General features: G+C 40.3%; 1 protein-coding gene and 1 long non-coding RNA gene across 5 annotated transcripts in view; one reads left to right on the top strand and one right to left on the bottom strand.

The window, feature by feature from the left end:
* LOC123971871 lies at nucleotides 1-25,010 on the bottom strand. Its single transcript, XR_006825317.1, has 2 exons — nucleotides 24,758-25,010; nucleotides 1-224 (listed from the first exon to the last, which is right to left on the bottom strand). It is a non-coding gene; the product is annotated as an uncharacterized LOC123971871 (long non-coding RNA).
* The window catches only part of LOC123971870 (contactin-associated protein-like 4), a 156,039-nt gene continuing 155,685 nt past the window's right edge, over nucleotides 24,664-25,017 (top strand). For 2 of the 4 annotated variants that reach the window (XM_046050900.1, XM_046050899.1), the window contains exon 1: nucleotides 24,664-25,017. The gene's annotated coding sequence lies outside the window, so the exon portion shown is untranslated. The other 2 variants (XM_046050903.1, XM_046050901.1) reach the window with 1 other exon arrangement.

Here is a 25,017-nt window from a genome sequence, read left to right as displayed (position 1 = left end):
TACGCTCAATTCCGATTTATTGCCCAGATCAGATTTTTTTGATTGGCAGTTCACATTATTTTTTAAATGTGACCCATATCAGACTGCTCATGTCTGGGGCAGGTGGCGTGTCCCTGGGTCTGGGGTCCATTGTCTTCTCTTCTCACTGGGGCCCTCTTTGACAGGGGTGGGGCTCCCGCTGCGTTTCCATGCCGGCTCTCTCACAATGAGGGCGTGCGGTTGTCCTGGGGGGCATATAGAAGGTGGGTTTTGGCCTTCTTCCTTGGGGGGCTGCCTGGAGGGGCTGGGCACCCGTCCGCGGTCAGGTTCACGGGGCTTGGGGGCAGCTGGCTCTGCCTGCACTCAGGGGGAATGGCCTCTGGCTGGGCTGGGGGGCCCTGGTTCTCCTGTATTCTCGCTTCCTGGCAGTTACAGGTAGAACTATTCTTTATGCTTTATTCATTAAGTTATGTATTTAAATGTTTTATTTAAATTTATTAAATTATCATTCTAGTTCTCATGGCTGTCTGGCCAATCTGTCTGGCACAACATGGTATCCAGCTCCTCATTACTGTATACGAGGCTGCAAGGCAGGACAGGTTAGAAAAAATAAATAATATAAAAGAATCACATGAATTCTGATTTGAGTGTCCAGACTTCATATTCACTATCATACTAACATGTGATAGTGCAGATAGGGCAGAATCCGAAATGGAAAAGATTCCTTGTGACTTCACACTGTTATAACAATATCTTACCCGAGTTACGTATGAGCAAAAAAATCTGATTGCGGTGATTTTCGAGTGGCCTTTTATTGTGGCCAGCCTAAGGCACACCTGTGAGGTGAATGGATTATCTTGGCAAAGGATAAGTGCTCACCAACACATAAGCCTTTTGTGTACATAGAGAAAGTCTTAGATCTTTTTTAGTTCAGCTCATTTTGAATGGGGGCAAAAACAAAAGTGTTGCGTTTATAATTTTGTTCCGTGTATATACAACAAAATAGTTGTATAAGAGGAAGAGGAATTTATATAGTATCAAAATAATAAATGTTCAGTTCAATTGCGAGTGCACTCAAAATAAACTAGACCCAGGTCTGTTAAAATAAAGTTCACAGTTCCTCAAGTCACCAATAGTGGATCAGTGCGCGAGGTAATTGTCCTTCTCCAAGAAAAGCAAGTGTCAGTGTGCAAAAAGTTCTACCTGACCCCTTGTGCCAAGGGTGTAATGTGTAATTAGTGTCTCTAGGTTGCAACCTCCTGGCTACAACAAGGCTCTTTATCAAGTGGGGCTTGGCTCGCCATGCAGTACTGGAACAGTTTCTCCACGTTCTCCAAGTTCTCTGAGGATCTCCACCACCGGCGTAGACTCCACCAGACCACAATCTCCCAAACTCTGAATCTACTAAAAATAAACTGACCTATATGGAATGGGTCAACATAAAATTACCTTAGCGCTAACACGGTTGACATTGCTGTCACAGGCCAAGGCTGGTTCAATAAACTCAATATCGCTCATCACAGTATCATGTTTCTAGTCCAGTTGTACAACATATTAAATTTCTCAATGTCATAACTATAATTTTGAAATAAAAAGCATAACCGTAATACATAGTTATCACAAGGTGCATACTACACAGAAATACACAAATACACAGAAATACATTCAAAGTACACTTAATAGCCCTGAATGAATGAATGAATGAGTGAAGTGTGTGAAACTCCGACCTCATTAGCATTCACTAGTATTAGTTTCTCAACAGATCAGAGTTCTAGTAGGCTGCTAGACCGCAACGGTTAATACAGCAATTTAACACTAGACGTATAACACAATTTCAAAACATATAACGTGACAGAGCTTCTCCACTCACCAACGGTAGTAGTCCAGAACACAACAAAAATATCCCGTTTTATCGTTAAATACATTTTAGTAAGTTAACAAGGATAACACACTTTGGCCGTTAGCTTCAAGTTAGCAGCAGCTGTGGCTGCAAGCACTGTTTACATTGAGAACAATGGGCACAAAATGGCGGGCATTGGTATATAGGCTAGCATATAGGGAGCATAACAAACTCACCAGTGCAATGGGACAGCACATTAGCTTGAGCATGCCCTCCGAATTAGACTCTCTCTAGTGTTTCACAGTATTAGGATTCAAGGATTCAAAGTTTTTATTGTCAGATGCCAACAATAAAAGTAAAATGAAATATATGTATAAATAAAATACAATGGAAAAAAAATACAATAAATAAAGATATAAAATAAGCTTCAAATATAAAAAGTGTAAACATCAGACATAGAAAACATATTAACAATTACATACAATTGTGAATTGTTGTGAATTGTGAATTAACAGCTGTGCAACTGATGAATTATATACATGTGGAAATTGTGCATGGAGCAATGTGCAAAAATAGTGCAATTAACATGTCATGGAACAGTGTAAAGATGGGCATGATTATGGAGTCCACATGCCTGTTAACTGTTTAGGAGTCTGATGGCAGTGGGGAAGAAAGAGTTCTTCAGTCGTGTAGTCCTACATTTCACACTTGTGTACCTCTGACCCAAGGGTAGAAGTGTGAACAGTTCGTGTTGGGGGTGGGTGGTATCCTTGATAATGGAGGCAGCTCTCCTGTGGACTCTTTGATGGTAGATGCTCTGCAGGGAGGGTAGTGGAGTCTTGGTGATCTTCTCAGCTGTCTTCACCACTCTCTGCAGGTGTTTATGGTACATATCAGTAATGCTGCCACACCACACGGTGATGCAGCTGGTCAGAATGCTCTCAACAGTGCACCTGTAGAAGTTGCTCTTAGGTGACATACCGAACTTCCTCAGTCTCCTCAGGAAGTACAGCCGCTGTTGAGCCTTCTTGACCAGCTGTGTGGTATTAGCATTTTAGTCTTGCATGAAGCCCTCGCCGCCTATGGTGCGCACTCCTTGGGTTAGCTTGTTTAGTCATAAGTCACAGAATTAGATATCAACAGTTAAAGTTTATAATAAATATACCGCTACGATGACTCAGCTAGCACTGGTGACACTTCCAGTCTCCCTCTCTATTGTCAATGGCTGAGAGGTGGGTCTAAACACTCTATTGGATAGGGTTATTAACACTCAGACTAACAGGCTAATGCCACAATAACAATATGCCCTCGTATTGGGTGATATCAGTGTTTACAATCGATCCTTTCAACATAAAGCATTTATTTATTCTTATATATAATTTTCACATGTATTGTATACCCTGAACTTATATTTATTGCATATTTATTTCACTCAGGACTTATTTATTTATTCTATTTACTGCCCATTTTACCTCTGGGTTACACCAAGTCTCCACCTGGAGGATTTGCATGATTATAGCTGTGGATGGTGGAGCTACTGATGCACAGTTGAGTTCATCTCTCAGGGATACTGTGTTTTCCTCTTAGCAGATACAATAATGGCTCACTTTATTCTACCAACCCTGGCATCTTTTAATTCAATTTCAATTTGTTTTGCTTTAATTCATGTGCTGGGGTTTTGAGTCTACACATTTGTGCTTCTTGCCTCCATCATTGCAGAGTGCGACTCGCTTGGTTGGCGTACATGAGAATATGTGAGCTGATGAATCTTTCCAGCCTCTACAAGCCCTTAATTAAGAGGAACAATACATTTCTGTGGTTACATTGTGCAGCTTCATGGTAATGATAAAGAAGTACACACAGAAATGAAAGAAGAAGACATCTTGGCTCGTGTGCTACACGAAATGGAGTTATATAACTAAAGTTCAGGAACAGGACCACGCCTAATTCGACCATCTGCGCCTCATCCAATTTCTAGAATCCGGGTTCCTCCCACCATGAAAGACAAGCACGCTAAAATCCATAATTCTGCCAAGTAATCATCTTGTCTTTTTCTACAACAGGAAAAACCTAGCTGCTTATCGAGACGAGCCCCCACCCTGGTCTCCGGCCACCAATCCCTAAACAACCTCCTCGACCCCTTCATCCCTCTCCCCTCGACCCCTCCGTCATGAATACTTCTCATTATCCAAATAAACTACCTTGTTATACCTCATATTGGCGTGGACCTAGTTAGTGAAAAGCTACTAAAAGTGATTTTTACATGTAGTTATCACTCTGCAAAAACATCACTCAGCTGCCAAATCACAAGTCCAGTTCGAAGAGCAGTGAGGCTGTCTGCTGTGTGTGGTCAATGTTTTTTGGGAGCATTTGATCTGTATCTGCCGTTTTTACAGCACGATAGCTTTTTGTCATCACGAATCTTCCTTTTCCAACTTCAGACCCACGTAGTTTCACCTCTGTGAACGACTTCATTGTTCTGACTCCACCCAAGAGATCGTGACAATTGTATCTATTCTGTTATTTCTTAGTCAAAGGTACTAGATGTGATTCTGGTCTGTCCCACATTGTTTATAACTTCATTAGAGAACAACAATGATCCTACATTGCTTAGTCCCTGGTTCTGCTCTGTTTCCACGGTAACAATGTAAGGCCATGAGCCGGTCGTAAGGAGAAAGGCCCTTTTCTTCTTCTGTCTGTGGTGCTGCATGGCTGGTTCTAATTTTGCTGCTGTGGTGGAGGCTGTGGACAAAGGAACATGCCCGTCTTGACTGATATCACTGGTTTCATCATCACCACCATCATGTTGCATTATGCGTTTCTCTTTAGGTGTGTATGTGTGTATGTGTGTGTAGGGGAGGATGGGGGCAATCTATGCATATGTACACATTTTGAGTCAACTCTGATAACACGTCTATTTCTACATTTATATTTTGCTTATAGAGCAGCTTTATGTTGTGTTTTGAGTGTTGTTGTGACTAAATGACTATGATTTGTTTGTTGCTTCAGTTTATGTAAATGCATGTGTATCCTAGTTATATACATTTTCATTTTATTTGTTACATTTTTCTCATAAACTCTTTAATGAATTTTTGAATTACTTTAAAAGAAAAAACTGACTGACTACATTCATCGTGGAAAACCGATAATTGCGAGAGTACATCATTAGCACTGCAAAAGCGCAATGTCTTCAAAATAAGTTTTCCACACAGTGAAGGTTCTGTCACTGAAAAATATATTAAAAATGTAAGTTTGAGTTCATTAACCAAAATGTATAAGATGATAATGACTCTAATGATTAAGCTTTAAGAGATTAATTACTTACTCAGGGTGTCCGCGGGGTCTTAAAAAGTCTTAAAAGGTGATAAATCAATTTTGCGAAAATTAAGGCCATTAAAAAGTATTAAAAAGTCTTAATCGCCATTTAACAAGTTATTAAATTTTGAAGATATTTTTGCCAATGTGAAAATCTTGTTTGTCCAAAAGTTTGTTTGCTAAAAGTGTAGGTGAATTTATTTCTATTGCATAGCCAAAAATGCTAGACAGGCAGTGAGTAGCGACTGTGTGATTTGTCTCTGTAACGTTAGGTGCAGGGATCTACCGAGCGCCTATTTCACTCTTAAACGCTCCAAAAAATACATCCGTGCGAACCGGAAAATGATTTATGAGTACAACCGACCGTAATCTCCCACCCCGCCGGACCCGCAATGCTAATCGTCCAAAACATAGTTGGAGTGGCGATCAGGAGTAACGGGATTAACCCGGTTGGCCAGTCGCTCTGTGGCCACTTGATGAACAGCCCCGTTCCTGAAAAACTAGAGCAAGATGCGCCAACAGCAGCTGAATCGGTAAAACAGAAGACACCAGGGAAAATTCAAGGAGCGTGTGGGTTTGGCTAACGTTAGCTGGCTATTTAGCTAAATCTCTGCCTTTTATTGAAACGCATTAAATTTTTCATAAAGCCGATATTCTCGTCAGTGTCACTTTTTGTGAACAGATTAATAACAACCTGGATGGAGTGGGATTTAATAAAAGTTTGATGTGCTGCAACAATCTTTATAAATATTGAACTCAGTGTTCTGCATAAACGGTTATGATCATTGACGAGTTAGTAGCCTGCCCAAAAACAAGGTTGGAGACTATCATGTAGCCTAGAGTATTTTTCTTGCACAAAGATAATGAATAAAAAACAACCCCGAACTGAAACAGCTGTAATTTGAATTAATATTACACTAGTGGTAAGTTATATACTATTATGACATTATATTGAATATAGTAACATAATGAATATGTTATATATATTATCAAACTTACAGTTTACTATTAAATTAACAATATACTTTTAATTTAATGTTATAATATTCTACTAATACAGTCATTTAGACTAGTTCCTCCTCCAGGTTGTGCCTGTGCTGCACCGCCTACACTACTTATTTATTCACTCCTGGCCAATTTGAATTTTGTTGTTTTCATCAAGTGGTCAATGAAAGTTATTACACATATCATTGCAGGCAAGCTCACATTATCTAGTTTAAACCAACTAAAACACAAAATTACACTGATCACATGATTTGCTTTAATGTTGCGGACTGCTTTTCGCAGGAAATCTGACCGGTCCCGTCCTTCACATAGAAAACTGTTCAGGCAACTGAGAAAGTTGGTGAATGCCTCAATTTGTAGGTGGTGTTACAACCTGATGACATATAGGCTATTAATATGTTATACATGTACTTAAATTCCTTTTAAAACTCAAAAATGTCCCTTTTAAAGGTGTGTGACTGATTTAATCGGTTACAGCTCAAAGTGCCGCGGCAGTCTTAAAATATGTTGAAAAAGTCTTGAAAAGGTCTTAAAAAGGTATTGAATTTTACTTCAAGATTCCTGTATACACCATGTTACTTCTAATAAGAGTAAACTAGTTAATATGAGATGTAATTTCCCTAAAATCACTGACTGCGACATCCCAAAGTCAGGATGTTCAGCGCAGCTGTCTGAAAACACAGACGTTCTGTGGGTGGAATGAGGCAGTTCGCTGTGGAGTTTGTTTCCTACAGGGAATACATGTTCTACAAAATGTACACACTCCCAGTATGCAGAGAAACTTTGGATGAAAGCATCCACTAAACAGTGTTTTGTTCTTTTTGTTCTTTATTTTCGTATTCAATCTCTCAACTCCTCCTTATGGAGATTTAAAAGCAGAAAAAAGAATCAAAATATGTGACAAGTAAAGCGAGAGGATGGTATGGAGAGACTATGAAGGAAACTGAAAGAAAGGAAATGAGAGCAGAAACAAAAGGGCAGACGCTGAAGGGGAAGAGAAGAAGAAGCATGTTGACTCCAGCCCTCTCATTATAAAGGTCGTTAGTGGTTCCTCTCCTCTGGCGGCTGATTAATAACATAATTTAGATCAAAAGGCCGCTTAACTCAAGACCTCTGAATTATAGTTTAGAGAAAATAAGGTCATCAGAACGAGAGTTATGAGGCAGCCCTCTCACTGCAGTGAACACAACTTCCAGCTCTTGAATAAAAATAATTTTTTATCTTCAAACAGTCCGATTTGCAAAAGTCTGCAGATTTAAACACATGGGAGGTGTTTCATTAACTAAAGCCTTTGTAAAACTTCAAACTCCAAATCTTCAAAACTGAACAAATGTTTGATTAGAAAGCAGACTGCTCTTAAACTCACTGAACATGAAGAGAGAAAAAACAGACAAAAAAGCTTCTCTCTTTGTGTTTTAATCTCTTTATATCATCACCGCTGGTGTCTGATCTGGAAACGGCTAATGATGAAGAGAAATCTAAACTCAATTCAAACAAGTCGGACTAATTCAGTCCCACCTTTTCCTCTCGTCCTTCTGTCTAATTTCATAAACCTGGCGGCTCATTTGATTCTCCCTCTCTTTCTCTCATTCAGCAGTACACCTGGCTCAGTTTAAATTTTAATTTCTCCTCTCGGCAGTGTTCATTATGTGTGTAATTGTCCCGTTTCTTTAGTGGCTGACTTTGCCTGCAGAACAGAGAGCTGGGCCGGGTTGTTAATGGCAGCAGAGCAGAGACAGAAAGTTCAGGAGACTCACTGACAAACCAGTCTTACCTGCTTCATTATTGACATCAAACCAAACTGGAAGGTATTTTGTGATGCAGTGTTGTTATTTATTTTCTGTTGGATCTATTCCCCTCATCTTTCTTTATCTACTTCTGCATCAGTCATTGACTTCTCACCTCTCCCCGAATGACGTTTGACAACCCCCAGAGAACTTTCCGGATTTAAAGCTCTGGGTTTAGGGTGTAGGGAGGGAGACTGACAGTGATAATGTACTCAGCAGACAGCAACATGTATTGCAGCTGTGTGTCACTCTGGTCTGTTGAGACTACTGTTGGTGTAGAAATCTGGATCTCTGCCTCTTCAGTGCTGGATTTCTCCCCGCATGATTGTTGATCATTGATGTACATGGATGGCGACTCCAGGATTCTGAGGGACTGACATCAAAACCAGATGTGCAAAGGATGCAGGAGTATGTATATGTTGGAGGTAGATTTGATATACAGGTACATATACATGTACACATGTATACATGTACACAGTGCAATTTCACTTCACAGTTATTTCTTCCATTGTTAATATACAGTTTATACTTACTATATGCAGGCATCATTAGTACTGAGAAAGTACTATAAGATGCTGCCATCTTATCTACAAATGTTTTTACTGGAAAACTATCACTGACTACTAAAATTTATTTTCCTCCTCTTTAACTTAAAGAACCTCTGGCAACTGGACAACCTTCAGAAATGATTATTTGACAAAAGTTTAAGCTGAAACAAACTTTACACTGGATCTGTTCCTCTGAAATTACAAGGTTACTTTTTCTTTGAAGTTTGACTCAGATCATTTCATTAACAATCTGACTCTGTCCAGGTAAAAGAACTGCTGCTGCTTTCTAATGAAACGGCATCTACAGAGAGTCTGCAGAGGCGAGAGCACTCCTCCTCCACATTTACAATATCACTAGCAGCGTGCTGCGGGCGTCCTGCTGCGCTGATCTGAGACAGAGATCAAGGCAGAGAAAGAGAGAGGGAAATGGAAAGACAGAGAGGCTGATTTACAGAGAAGTGTGTTACAGCAGGTGGAGAGAAATCCTTCAAATTGTAAACAGCACAGCTCTGCTTTCACTCCTCATCTGGGAATCTCACTTTTCCCTGTGCTCTATTAAAAGCCTCAGCAGTTATCAAATCATTAAATAAGCCTGCATCAAATAAAATCTCACAGAGCCCTGTGTATGTGTGTGTTCATATCCCGGCTGGGACTTGAACCTGAATGAACAATAACCAGTGGGGTCCCCACAGGTAAAGACTGCTTTTTGAGGATTAACATGTGGTTTTAGGGTTCAGGTTACAATTAGGTTAAGTTTAGGGTAAGTGTCAGTTTTAAGATTAGGCATGTAGTTGTGACAGTTAAGGTTACGGTAAGGGGCTAGAAGTCATCATGTCGTTCAGTGGTGTTAGCTTCTCCACAGGGAAAATGTTGGAAATTGTATGAGGGCTCGCTACTAAATTAAACTGCACAGGGCACATCTGCATGAAAACAAAAAGATCTTTGTTGGATTAGTATTTCTGCTGGCCGCACAAAATGAACGCTATTCTTGTATTATTGTGTACATAACCATAACATACTGTGGATGATTTGTGTTTTTATGAATGGCTTTTTATTATTATTATTATTATTGTTTACTGTTTATTTGACAGGGATAGCACACAATTAAAATAATTACACTAGAGTTAGCTAGTAGCTAATCTGTTGTCCCTGTTTGCTTGACATGACTTGACTTGAATGCAGTGTTTCCCACACAATATTGTGAGACTATGATGGGTGGACTTTGGACCAGGGGCTCCAGGGAGGCTGGTTATCATCAATATTAGAAGTCACTCTATGGTTGTAAACCTTTACTGTGGCCTTGTTTTTGTCATGTTGAGTTTTCAACTTCTGGTCGGGAAACCTCCAGGAGAAAACAATTGGCATTGGCTGGATTTAAAAAGTACATATGCTACGAAAACAGTATAATTCTTTGATTTTTATTATTTTTCTGTTGTCTTGCAAACAAAATGTAATATAAATGCTGTTCCAAGTCCTACTGATCACTGACACAGTTCAGGAATCATGGTAATGATACCATAGTAATGACGAGTATTTGCGTTTGACAATGCCTCACGATGTCGGGAGCCTCGGTGCTAACAATAGAGGAGAAAAAGTGGCCCACAGTACAGTTTGAAAGGGGGAAGAAAACACTGTAATCTCCTTAAATATTGAGTCTTTAGATGCATGTAAATAAATAGAAGCACATGAAGAGTATGAAGAGCAGCTGTAATCTTACATACCAGGCTCAGACTCAGGCACTGAGCATGCCTCTCTGCATGTTAGGTTACAGGCACTCTTATATTCATTTACTGCACTCTTCATGCACTTCTTTTTATGTACACACATATAAAGCATCAGAAAATGTTCACTTTTTGTAAGCAAGAAGCTTAAGCCTTGTTTACACTGGAAGAGAGACATTTGGTATCAGTGTGTCTTGTTTATATTTAAGTAACTCAGCTCCTGATACTTGGCACATTCTCTGTTTTCTGTTGCTACAAAAACACCATGACAGCTTGAGATGACATGGATTCTTTTCTCTGCAACTTTCTTTAGAAATAATTTCTACACTGAACTGTCAGACTCAGCACTGGATGCATGAAAGGATGAAAATAACAAACATCCCTTAGCAATAGGGAACTATATTTTCTCAGTGGAGAAGAGAAATAGATGTCTCAAAACGAACCCAAAAATTCTGTCTTTGCAGTAGTTTTTTAATTAAATTGCTTTATGAAATTAATAAAAACACTAACATGAGCGATCTCAACCTTTTTTATTTTTTACAACAGCATCACAGCGATGCCAGCATGCCACACTATGCGTAGCTTTCAATATAATTATTATTATATGCTGATTCCTGGTGCAAACTTTTTATATTTTAATTTTAAGAACGCGCACACCAGATGATTCAGTCAAGACGCAGGACCACACACTCGAGTGCTGATTTCAGGGACTTGGGATCTCAGAAACCCGCGTGATCAAACGTGACTTCAGACATGAACAAACATGGAGGCAGACTGTCGTCATCAGCTTGTTGCACTTGTGTGTGCTATGTTTTCCGCAGAAAAAAACACAAAAAGATGCTTCCCGGTCAGCTCGCTTTTATTGACTGCTGCGGGTTTCTGATTTGAGGTAACCGCATTATAAATCAGATTCCTCCGATCCAGTCAGCGACTTTAAGATCTCATCTTTAAACCCCTCTCAATGCAGAATCATTTGGGCCGATAATCTGTTCAAGCCAGCTTTGGCTGGGGAACCCCCCTACAATTATTGGGGGGAGGCGAATCGGACCCAGAACTGGCCCAGCGCTCCTGTAGTGTGAGGCCAGCAGGTCATCAAGCTCATAATCACTACTCATCAAAATAACATGAAGAGAAAGTCAGTTGCAGTTTGAAATTAGAGCGAGAACAAGTGAAGCTGCTGTCTTTGATAGGCAACAGGGAAAAACTAGTTTTGTTGGGCACAGAGAGAGAGAGTCGGGTCAAGTGAGTATAATTTTGTTTAATAGAGGGAGTTAAGTAAAGTCATAATAGTTTGACACAGAAGCAGGAGAAGCAGCCGAAGGTGTAACAGTGTAGCTAAAGCATCATTACAATTCAGCGCAGCTGGTTGTTTCAAAGGCCGAGCATTTTAACTTCTATTTCAAAGCCACATAACTGAGGGCTGCAGAGATTGACACGTGTGTGTGTGTGTCTGTGTGTGAATGTGAGAGATGATGATGATGATGATGATGATGATAAGAGGAAATCTTCCCAATCAGAGACTCTTTTGTAAAAGAATCTGAAGCAGTTACTCCCAGCATCTCCTCGGTAAGTCTGACGAAGTGCTTGTGTTGCTAAAAATGCAATCAAAGCTCAGTTTGAAGAAGCGTTGATTGGCCAAGCATCTTTACCGACACAGAGCCTCCTCCATCTCTCATTACAGAAACCGAATGATAAACTGCTTCGAAAAGACACCAGCAACCCGTTAAGAGCAAGAGAGGAGAAAATGATTTAACACTGAAGTCTCCCTTGTTTAGTTCTATTATTATTTTTGCAAGACAACATTTACTAAGACGAAGAAATGCATAAACCAGCGGCTGTGACAGGATATTTGTCTTTAACCCTTTAGCTAGACTTTGGAGGTTGCGCCTTCAGGTTGTGCCACCTAAAGCAGTGGTCGGCAACAGGCAGCAATTATATTTGGGCAAGATTACTTTAATAATAAAAAAATAATAATTATTGCGGCTGGTGCTGAAACAGATCTCAGACAGCAAAGTTACATACTCACTTCCTCTTAAGTGACCGTGCCTACAAAATAAAAGCACAAGAACATTTTTGCAGTTTTGTCTGTCCCGCGTCAGTGCAGGGTCCGCTTTTCGGCAACTAGCTCTCCATTTCTTCTGGTCCAGGGCATCTTCGGGGGTGATGTTGGCGTGTTTCATATCTTCCTTTATCCGGTCCATCCACCGCTTCTTCGGCCGGCCACGTGGTCGCCGCTTTCCCTCCGGGCTCAGGTGCATCGCTCTCCTTGCCACTGAATCTTCTTCACTGCGGATTGCATAGCCATACCATCTAAGACGTGCTTCCCTCATCTTTTCTATGATCGCTGCAACACCCATGGTTTTCCTGACATCTTCTTTCATCACTTGATCCCACCGGGTCAGTCCTAGCGTCCACCTGAGCATGCGCATTTCAATTACATGAAGGGCCTGTTCATGCCTGGTGGTTGCTGGCCAACATTCCCCTGACCTAAAGGATAGCTACGATTACTATTATTTTAATAACTATTATTTTATCACCGGTTGACTGCCCATCCTGAGTCTAGGTTCTGCTCGAGGTTTCTGCCTGTTAAAAGGGAGGTTTTGAAAAAATAAACTCAATAAAGTGTCTGAAAAATGTGTCAAAATCAGTTTGTTTCAAGAAATTATGGAATGCGTCTCTCTGGCACAGAAGACCATCAGATAGAAAGTCCCACAAAGCTAGTAAGTGGACCGTGAGCCAAGACATTTTTTTCTGTAGGACAAGTAATACTGCCACGTTTTGTGTTTGTAGCACTTGCTTAATGTTTGGCTGTGTTTGCAAGGTTGTTGACCTGCTAGTTGTTGAAGTAATCCTAACAAATGCATGTGTACAGCTCTACTTAATTATGACTGCTGAGAATTACACTCGGTAGTGTGCGCCAAATCGCACAAAAAAACTATTTAAAGCAAGATTATGTAATGTTGCTTTAACTCAGTGAATAATATTTTATTAATACTGACAAACAACAAGAAGAAGATCATGGGAAGTTGAATGAAGGTCAGTTTTCAGCTAACACTGTTTTTGTGCTGTGTATTTCAAAACAAATTGAAATTGCAGACATTTTTCAAATTACTAAAAATAATTTACACACAGTGAACATGGGGCTTTAGGGCCCCTGGGGAGGTCTGGGGAGGACACTTGGTCCTCCACCCTGTTTGGCACACCAGCCTTTGGTATATGGATAGACGCTGTCAAGCAGCTGTGACTTTGGGCTTTTCAATTTTTATTTCTATCTTAAAGAAAATCTCACACTACTTTGCCATCAAGTACATTCCTTGAACTGAATTAAACGCACATATTTTGAATGTTTTTCACACATTTAATCTAATGACACATAAAGGTACAATACATTTATATATACCGTACAATTCTCTCAATCAGGGGAATAATCTGCAAATGGCTGTAATAGCAGGAATGGTTCTGTCAACATGTCTTTCATCATTTTATGCCAAAACAGCCTCATTAATTAACACGCTTTCCTTCAGGAACTTCAAAAGCGATTTAGTTTCTTTTGTCACATATCCGTCCTTCAGATGGAGCTGAAACGAAGGGATAGGACTCACTTTACAAGGATGTCTTTGTAAAGTGAGTGTGTTTTTGACAGGGATGTGTGTGTTTCAGATTAGCATATTTTAAGAAGGTCAAGGCTAAAGAGGATGTTCAAAAGGCCTGATTTCTACTTTGTTTAGCAGGGTTAGGGTTAGGGTCAGTAAGGTCAGTAAACAGGATGTCATGACAAACTGCCTGGACCCGACCTCTGATATCAGGGAAGAGGCTTCCCATGAGGTTAGGCATTTAAAACCCAAACACACAGAGAACTCATTAAGCTCTTATTAGCTGCATCACTAAAAGCTGTACACACCAATAGCAGGTCTGGGCTTCGTGCCATACAGCCTCTACAAACCTGCGACATGCTGGCTGGTATTTAGGATTTACTGCAGGAATTCACCTCTCAAAGGAAGTAAAGTAGCAGCCTGAAGATGCGAAGAGGCAAAGCGGCCACAAACGAGAGAACTGTTGTCTGTTAGCAAGGGCTCGGTGAGGACACTGATGGGAGTCGAGGCGTTGATAATTCTTTAAGGTACAAGGCTTTGGTTTGCTATGATCTCAGTATTTTTATCTTCTTCATTTATAATCCAGACGAGACACTCAGACTGTGTCAAATGGGTGGTAATTGCAGAGAGCTAAGAGAGTCTCACTTATACAGACATTGTGATGTGATGAAGCCCAGTCCAGCTCTGCTGATGGAAAGAATGGTTGGACACCAACCGCCCACAATCCACTGCTGTTTCATTAGAGCGTCAGACTGCCGTTGGCTTGTTTCTGATGAAGCTGTGAGCTAATCATCTTTGTGATTCTGTACAGTTCATCACATAATGTAGAGGATCACTTTTTATTTTCTGTCGATGTTGATGAAGCTCAGTTGGCTGTTCGCAGAGCCCCCTCCCCCCAACAATGATTGTCACAGCTTAGCAGGCGTAACATGTCACAGCAGGCTAGGGCTGTGCAATTAATCAAATTTTAATCACAATTTCAATTTTGGCTTTCATTGATTATAAAAACAAGTTCCTTGAAATAAAACGTTTATTGTGCCACATGCTGTTTGCAACGACACTTGTTTTGTCTTGTGTTATAACTCCAGCGCACCATTTCCTTTAAAGCGGCGCCCCATGTCCCTGCCTAAAAGCCCAAACACACTCTCAGCCAGGTTGTGATGTTTAGTTCAGCTCCAGCCGACACGATGGGGTTTATAACTGCTACAACTTGCACCATTATTAACTTAAGCCTATAGCATTTTACACTGCAGAAATGAGCCTAGCGGCTAGCAGACTTTTTCTCTACTCATAGCTCAACAATTTACATATTTATGCTTATACAAACCCCGTGCTTGTAAAATGTCCCCGTCTGTATTACCGGATTTATACTTTTCCCACTATTAGTTTAAGTAACTGCATCTCCCCACGGAACAACACGGTTGAATTTCAGCGTTATAACGTAACAAGTTGTTGTCAACTCGAGTAGTTCACCTGTCACCTGCTCTGCTCCACTCACACGGACACACACATACACAGGAGTCCGAGCTCAACCTGGGGGGAAGCTTATCATGCAAGCTTACAGTAGTAAGGTAGCCTTATTTCCCAAGGGCTAGCAGATCATTAGCTAGCTACATTATTTTGTGAAAATATTACCAAGTTACAAGAAGCCCTGTTCAGTACTAACACATCCACAATGTGGGTTTTGTTGCTATAGCCTTACTTGATCTTTTATGATCAGTAGATTATAGAATAAACAGACGACATATAGCTCATTAATTAATGAGCTTTAGAGGTGCTGGAAGGTACACTTTTGGTGAAAGTCAGGCTAGCTAGCTATTATGCTATGCTAAGCGGCAGCTGGCTGCAGCCACATACTGAATGGGCAGTTGTGAGAGTGGTACCAATCTTCTTGGTAAAGAAAGCAAATAAGCGCATTTCCAGAAGAATGATCTTCTGCTTTCATCTAGTTAATCCTCATTTTTGAAAGTTTTCTCTTGTAAAAGTGAAACACATTATTTGAAAATAGTAGCGCAATTATGAGCAGGGCTGGACTGGGACAAAAAATCTGGCATTTTTAGAGTGTCAGATTAGGTGTGTGATGAAACACTGAGACATAATATTGGTGGTACAAGATTGGTGTCCATGACTTCAAGACAAGAATATATTTTAATAGACCTACTATTTGGAAAAAATATTTATAGATAAAATATTTCATAGGGGTGTCTGGGGGTCCTCCCCCATAAGATATTTAGCATTAAACACTTAATTTCCTGCATTCTGGAGACATTTCCTGCAACAATTTTTTTCACAATATAAAAATATAATAAAAGCTTAAGTTACTTTTTTTGAACAACGCAGAGGTTTCTTATATATTCACATATATTCACGCATTGCAGTTTTTCTTAAGTGCAAATAAACCTTTCTCATTGCATTTTTATTTGTTAATAAATATTTCTTGGTGCAAGCTGTTTTTCTGAACATTTTTAACAAATGCTTTCAAAAGTGGTGGCTACATGTCCCCAGCGTCCCCAGTGTAAATGACCCTCCCTCGCTGCTCCCTTCCTACAGGCTGAGCTACTCCATGCTTACAGCTTCACCTCCGCTCTCCTCCCGCTCTCTCTCTCACTCGGCCCTGTCACTTTGTCACACTTCGCTAACAGCTAGCTACTGCAGCCCGGGTAGCAAACATATCGATTATTTTCGCACATTTGGTGGCAGCCATCGTAAGAATGTTTTTTTTTTGACCCGCAACGCAAGAAACAGAGAGCAGAGGGGGTGGGGGCTAGTAAGTGATGTGATGTGACATTGGCCAGCCCAATGTCAGTATAGAAAATGACCCAAAGGGCTGCTGTCCGTGCTTTATGTGCCAACCGTTTGCCTGTTTTTTAAAAAACAGTTATATAAATAAATAATTTACGTTATACTGGCCCCGAAGGTGCGTCGCCCACTGGGCATTTGCCCGGTATGCCAGGTTACCAGTCCAGCCCTGTTTATGAGGCACAATCCTAACCTATGTGTGGTGCCACTAGCTAAAGAATTAGAAGCCTGCTTTTGTTTTCTTCTGTCTGAAATCAGACCCAATGTATCATGGAAAGCTTAACAAGCATAACAACTGTGCAGAGTGTTAGAGGTGCATGGTGCCATTGGCTAAAAACAGAGCAGATCACAAGCTGCTGAATGAAGAAAACCCAAACTTTATCCCAGCCTTCCCTTTATGTTTGTCTACTGCGTTTTCAGTTTTGTGGGTAAAGAAGGAAACGCTGTGCTGACCTATTAAACACAAGAAAACCCAGCTCTATGAGTTTAACAAAAGAATTATGAATTTGGATCTTTAAAAACTTGGGAGTTCATTAAGTTACTCTCTATTGTAATTCAACTTGGCACAATGCTTATTTCCATGAGGCCCTAGGTCGATGAGAGGCCAGAGTTTATTTCAAAATCACCCAAATTAGTTTCTAATTACTGTACGCAACATTTATTTAATCACAATTAAGATTTCGAACTGCTGAATGTCAACAATACAGCTTCAGCCTTCATTTCAATATTAATTCACTACATAAATAATCAGTTGATGTAGTGTGAGTTTTTTTCTCTTTGGTCAGGTCAGGGCATTAATTAATTCTACCTTGACAAAAGGGGAATATTAAGCAGCTCATTAGTCTTGGCAGAACATAAATGAGTGTAACTATGAATAAATGACCCGCTGAATCACGGCTGCTATATAACACCTTTGAGGAGAATTAAAATGTGTTTGCAGGTTGCACTTCTAGAGATGGAGAGAGGAGGGTAACATAGAGGGAAGATATGAATGATGAAGACCAGTTACACACCTTTATGGTCTTATTAAATCATCTCTCAACTCCTCTCCTGAGATAACTATATCACCACATTATTTGTCTTCTTGGCCCTAAATGAGAAATATTCCATTAACCCTTTGAACCTGCAGCTGCACAAACAGCTCCATCCCGATTCAGTAGAGTCATTAGTGTCTCTAGTAGTTCCACACTCAGCAGTTCGGCTCCTGTAGACAACAAGTGAAACAAGCTGTGGACTAAACAAGCATGTCTTCAGTTACTGAGAAGATGCTCAGTATAGCAGAGTGAATCAGTTCTTCAGAATATTCAGCTTGGAGATAAAGTCACAATTCAAATATAGCTGTGTGGATCAAATATTAAAGGATCATTTTGGTATATTTAACCTGTGCCCTATTAGGAGAGGAACTGTACTGAAATTTTCCTTGAAGATAATGAATCAACAGATGATTGCTGACATTTTGATGGTGACCACTGAGACAGTCATGAGCTCAGAGAAAGGTTTCAGCTCACCGATAAAAATGCTGAATGGTCTTGTGATTGCTTGACCTTTCATATCAAATTGCTGACGGGAAACGAGGTGTTTAAGTTGATCTGTGTCAGCCTGTGAATTAATGTAAGTGTAGTTTGAGTCTGACCTTTGGCGGGACTGAGCTGGTCTTAAAAATAAGTACGATAAAATGAAGTGTTGACATTTCAAGAGCACCATGTTCTTCTATAAGGAAGCCGCTGTACAAAGTTTCAATACATTATAATTATTCAGTTTGATGTTACACTGATCTGAAATATGTTATTTTGATAGTTGATAGTTGTTTCTGAAATGGCAGCAGAGCTGCAGGGAGACTGTTTTTATCTACTGCTACAAAACATCAAGTGTACTATAATCTCCACTTCTGTCACACAATTACAGTGCATGTCCGCCTGTAGTCTTCCATGAGGATTTCCATAGTACCCACCCAAAGGATTTCACTTGGACCACAATATTTACTGTCCGCCATGTTATTTGAGTTCTGAGAGTGTAAATGTGCATTTAAAGATTTCCACAATAGAACAAAAAAGTATTATCCATACTATGTACACTACTTTGTGGTAACACATGCAATCTCTCACATTTAATACAGTGATGCAACCCGAAACATGTCAGTGAAATTTAAATTCACCACTGACTGTGGAGTAAACTATCGGGTGAATACTTTATTGGGAGTAGTGACTATGGGAGTGATGTTAGTAGCATTTTGCTGGGGGTGTTAAATTGGTTGTCAGCTTTGTTGCACCAGTCAGGGCAAATTACACCTTTACCCAGTGACTTTACATCATTCCCAGAATACTACACTTACCAGACCAACCTTACCAGAGGTCCAACCCGCCAAAAATACTGTAATACTGTACTAATACTAACTAATTAATCACATATTGGAACAACAAAAAAATTACCTCTAATATGAAATGTGTTAGTTGCACTAATTTAGCCAACAACACCTCTGCAGCCCTGTGAAGCTTTTTAGCCACTTTTGTGTCATTGTCTTGGTTGCTATATATAACACATGGTGGCTCCGCTTCAGTCTTGAGAAGCTGCAGAGCTGGAGTCTCTATTCATTCAACTTACTCTGTAAATTTCCAGCTAACTGAGCCTTTTTGTTGATTCTTTTCTCTCTCTCTCTCGCCTGCCATTCACCGGTCTTGTGTAGAGTTTAGCGTGCATGCCGTGCTGCCGACAACTGCATTCACGTCGCGGTTCGTCACGGGTCTATTTCAAGTAGCCAACTATTTAAAAACGATATAATATTCTTTGTGTGGTTAATCAAAAATTATTCGAAAGTCCCGCAAGGTGCGGACAACTCAGCACAACACCAGTGAAGCTGGGGCTCCGTCTCTACAGCCAGTGTTCCTCTTCTGCCACTACACACATACACGCTACGCCTACACATGCGCTCTGACGACCCAGGATTTATTCATGCACTTTAAAAACATTTATTGAAAGTTTTTTTCTTTTTATGTTTATTTCCAGCATTAAACGTTGAAATGTATATTGTTGTATTATTAACTTATTGGGAGAAAACTGGTAGTTCTATGTAAAATCAGACATTGAGCACCCTTATATTGCCAAAATGGCATGATCCTCGTTTCGCTGCAGTCGGATCAGGCTACTATTCGGGGTCAGATATATATGCCCTTGTTTTTACCTGCGTGTTTTCTGCCTTAAACTAGTCAATTGTATGCTTCTTGCCTAGCAGGCAGGTAGCGTACCTTTCTTCGTTAAGAAAGTGGAGCATCAGGAGCTGTTGGACCAATCCAGAGAAAAAAAAAATATTCGACTGAAATTCATTGGGTGACTAGAAACACAGCTCCAATGGGAGGATAATGTTGTTCCATGTCTGCTGAATGTTTAAAGTAAGATCTGTTTGACACTAGTTAATTTAAAGCAATTTTATGTCCCATATGTGCATGTTTTAGCTTATTTAGACTTCTTCTGCACCCTAGTGGCGAATAATCAGTTAACTCAGCTTATGTATTATTATGATGAGGATGGCACAGGTCAGTGATAAATTTATTGTCACTATTCAGTCTCCGTATGCATTGGGAGTGTGACATGGGAGTGGATTTTCATTCCATTCACTACCTTCCCATCCCATCCATCCATCCATCCATTGTCAACCGCTTATCCCGCATACAGGGTCGTGGGGCCTTCCCATCCCATTCCCAATTAAAAAAGAAAAAAGAAAATTTCCCTTATCCTTCATATTAGGACTGCATATTTATAAAAACCGAGCAATGACTCCATCCCACCTGTTCCGCTTTTTTTTCCTGCCCTGTCCCAGTCCTGTGATGAACAGTGAAACTGACTCCCATCCCTTGGGAATCCTAAGGGAAAAAGGTCAGCCTCTAGAATGCATCTACTTTCCCTGTAACAAGCTGCTGTTAGATACAATTGATGCTCGTGGAGTTTTTGTAATGAAAGCAGACTGCCACGTGGAAATGTCCTCACCTGTTTTGGAATTGAGGTCAAAGCTCTCACATGGTTTGTTTTGTAGGCGAATGCAACAACGACCAGTAGCATCTTACATCCTCTCAGTCTCTCTCCCCCTGTTGCTCTCTCGGTCGTCAGTGATAGATGTTTACACGGGAGGGGAAATCGTTTGCTCAGACCGGCTGGTCTGCTGTCAGCAGGAGATGGGAGGAGGGGAAACAAGTGTCAGCTGTGACAGGAAGAAGCCCTGCAGGGAAAAATGGCCGACAATGACAGGAATAAAGTGAAGAAAAGAGAGAACGGGCTGATTAGAGATGAGCAGAAAGACAGACAGACAGATGAAGAGAGACAGCAAGTTCACTGCACAGACACAATGAGAGAGAAAAGAGGCAGAGGAGGAAATTACAAACGTGAAGGAGAAACTTAATCTAAATGGAGAATGTAGCCTGAGGCAGCGCTAAATGCATTAAGAGTTAGTGAAGAGCAGGAAATGATGTTATTACCAAAAAGTGTGAAGCAGGTTATTATAATTGAATAATTGTCCAAATGTATATGTCGGCAATTTCCTTGTTATAGGTTTGGGCCCTGAAACCAGAAAAGCAGTACTGCCTGTGATGACCTGTGATAAAAAACCCTCAGACCGGTGAGATTTCTGTCTTCTCTAATCCCACCTTTTACTTTTAAATGAGCAAAGTGACTTTGCCTTTACATGTCAAAGTCACTTTACTAGTCATAGCTTCACAGCCTGTAAAAACAGTTGTATAATGTCTTCTGTGGCTCTTGTCAACTTTAAGAAGGGGTCTCCAAATTATTAACAGAAAGCCCATTCTCTGTTGTTTGGCGTTGTCCCCACCCCCACCCCTGTTCTCTTGCAGGTGTCTGTTTGTGTGACGTTTGTGCCCCATCCCCATTTCTGTCTCCCTGTCCAGCCCAGTGACAAATCAATACATAATTAAATTAGGGCTGGGCACATTAATGCGTTATTATCACGACAATTATTTTATCGCACGTTAACGCAGTTTTTATCATCATTATTTTGAAAGTCTGTTGCTCACTGGCACATACAGTCAAACCATGGGTCACAGGAGGGGTGGGATGTTGATCAGCCTGCAAATCAGCCGCCCAAACGAGCAGTGGAGGGAGGCTTCAGCAGCGTGTGGGAGAAGCAGATAAACAAAAGCAAGACAAGCGAACAAATAGCCATAGCGAAGTAGATAGCTTCTGTGCGCTACACAGCTGTAGCCTATTTAACTTAAGTTAAAATTATAGGCTACATAACTTTACCTGATAGGCCTTCATCTAGTTTTGCGGGGATGCACTGCCATGTGAATTCCCTCCTGCTGATGTCCTATTTAGTAAACAGTAATAGATTCTGGAAACTCACAAACAGCGATGATCAGTCTCTCTTCCAATGATTTGTGTTCTGCGTTGCGCACCAAAAGTTTAAGACAATTCAACTTCGGCAGTGGGCAGGCGTGTGCATGAGGTGTTTCACAGGAACGCGCACGCTACGCCTCGTGCTCGACCACTTCACCTTGCTATTGAACATAGACTGTTCATGTTGCTCCCTGATAAAAGAAAAATGTTTCTGCTGATACCTGTTCAGACAAAAGCCCAAGAAAGCTGGACTGCCCTGGAAGTGGCAAATAGCTTTGGTTTAAAATTTGATTTGATTACATTAATGTTTAAGTTGAGATTTACAAGAAATATTTTATTGCTGCTTAATCTATAATGATTCCAAGGTATTTAAAGTGAGACACCACCGTGATATTTTCACCATTAACAAAAACATTTGGTTGTGGGTAGTCAGAAGTTCTCAGTGAAAAATACATACACACAGTTTTGTTTACATTCAGGTGTAAACATGAAATATTTAATCAGTTCGAAACCTGTGCCATAGGTGCTGTTAGTTTGTTTGCAGCTTGTTGTTTGTTTTTTGCATGCACATATAGAGCTGTGTCGTCAGCATACATTTGTATAGGCTAAGTGTAGGTCATTAATATACAAGCTAAACAAAATTTGGCCCAGCACTGACCCTTGGGGAACACCAATATTACAATGTTGGTATGTAGACTGTGCATTGCAAATACGTACACTTTGCTTCCTGTTTGTTAAATATGAGTTCATCCACTTAATTGCATCTTTGGAAAAATTAAAAAAGGATAGCTTTGAGAGGAGTACCTCATGGTTTACTGTGTCAAAGGCCTTCTTTATATCCAAAAATACTGCTCCTATTTCACTACCTTCATCTAATTTTGATTTTATACTTTCAATAAAATAACATTTGGCTGTTTCGGTAGAGTGGTTGGAATGGAATCCAAATTGCATTGGATGCAAAGGAAAGTGATTTCTGCTTAGGTGAGTAGTCAGCTGCTTTGCTACCCATCTTTCAGCAACCTTTGACACTATGGGTAAAATACTGATGGGTCTGTAATTTCCCACAGTTGTTCGCTCACCTGCCTTAAAAACGGGTGTCATAATAGCTGTCTTCCAGGTGCTTGGGAAAAATTCAATCAGATGAGCAATAGGATAGCTTAGGACATCCTTGTCTGATTTAAAAAAGGTGGTATCCAAATTATAAGCATCCTTTGCTTTTGAGTCTCTTAAGGAGTGTATAATGTTTTTAACCTCTAATTCAATTATTTCTGTTATTCTAAAAATTGGTTTGGCATCATTCATGGGGATACAAGCTATAGTTCTAGGAGAGAAGCTCTGGGCCAACTCCTTCACTGAGTTTATAAAAAAAATCATTATTAATCATCAAGTACTTGCTATCAAATCATGATCATGTGTTAAAATTCCATTAACCATAAGTTCAGGTTCATTTGTTCTCTGATCTTTATTAAATCCAGTTAGTCTATTGAGATTTTTCCAGGCAAGTTTTCCATTTCCCCTGGCATCATTAATAATGCTAATAAAAAACTCAGCTTTATCCTTCTTTATATTCCTTACTACCTTATTTCAAAGTGATGTAAAGTTATAAGCCTATCATTACTATTACCTGATTTAAGAGCTCTTTTCAGTGCCAGGTCCCATTATTTCATTTGTTGTCGAATAGTTTTATTAAGCCATGGTAAAGTATTTTTATGTCTAGGTTTGTGTTGCACTTTCCTTGTGAAGGAGGACATTATTTACTGTTGTTAAAAAACATTTTGCAGGTGTTATCAACTTCTTCGCTTGATAAAATGTTAGACCAGTCAATTTGTTTTAAGGCAGTTTCAAAGTTGTTCATCTCGTTTTTTGGAATCCTCTGGTGGTATTGTTTTGTTTTGATGGCGTTTTCAAACCGTTTTCTGGTGAGTTTCTGTACCAACAGTGTAATATTATGATCCGACAAGTTAACAAGTTAAAGGATTTTGTTATTCTTTCAGGTCTGTTTGTGAACATCAGAACAATCTGTGTCTGGGATGAACTGGTTACTCTAGTTGGTCCTTGCACCAATTGAGTAAGACTGAACTGTCTGTTATCTCTTTAAGTTTTTGTTTTTCCAATTTATGTTGAAATCAACCATTAATATAAGCTCTTTCTGTATATCTGGTCATAAAATAATCTGTAAGATGATGGTGGTTGATACAGACAGACAACAGTAAAGGACATTTCTGGAAAAATTGAATCCAATACCTTCCATATTGGTTACATGCGACCACTCAGTGAGACTGCATCTCACTGTCTCTTTAACATAGATTAATAATCCTCCCCCTTTACCCTTGCCTCTGTTTAAACCCTTTTGTCTTTGCTTGATGACAGTCAACGGGTGTCATGGAAATATGTCCTTTAGTGAGTCTTCTGAAATAAAGAGTCCAGTCCAGACGTCTTTTAAGGGTTTTATTCTTTGCAAAGGGTCAGACAGACATACAGAGTGCAACCAGTCTGCAGAGCGTAAGACAAAAAGCCAGTGAAGAAACAGGTGACTTTATATTACTCAGCTATGTTAGGGAGGAAGGGAGTAGGGACCAACTGTCCTGAGATGAAGGCCTATCAAGGACAGTCAGATAAGAAAACTCTCTAACGAGCATCTTTCCCATGGAAAATTTCACCTAGCTGTAACATAATAAAATAATCAAATACCACACAGTGAAACACTGGTTTATTCTGTTGAAGCATGCAGGGTGAAACAGTAAACACAGTACAATATCAAATTTCCATCACACGGGACTCATAGTTCCCAGCGAAGGCAACACAGCCAAAGCCAAAGTTTGGGACTCACCGCTATCAGACATCCGCAGACATGACTGTCCTCGAGCCACCGTAAAGAAGTTATACTTGTGTTCATCAACACCGCTGGAACGGAGGGAGGATTCGGCGCTTCCAGGGAGTCGAGAAGCGTCGTGCCAAGATCACTTCCCAGGGCACCCCATCCACTGTTGTCACCACCATGCAACCGCTGTCTCCCACGGTCGGAAAGCGGCTCCAGTGTGTCCGGGAGCACAGCACACCACCGGGGATCAGATCAGGCCCAGGGTTCAG

Source organism: Micropterus dolomieu, linkage group LG06 (genome assembly GCF_021292245.1).
Source record: "Micropterus dolomieu isolate WLL.071019.BEF.003 ecotype Adirondacks linkage group LG06, ASM2129224v1, whole genome shotgun sequence".
NCBI classification, from domain to species: domain Eukaryota; kingdom Metazoa; phylum Chordata; class Actinopteri; order Centrarchiformes; family Centrarchidae; genus Micropterus; species Micropterus dolomieu.
Note: the sequence above shows the minus strand (reverse complement) of the source record. Positions and strands in the feature narration are given on the sequence as shown.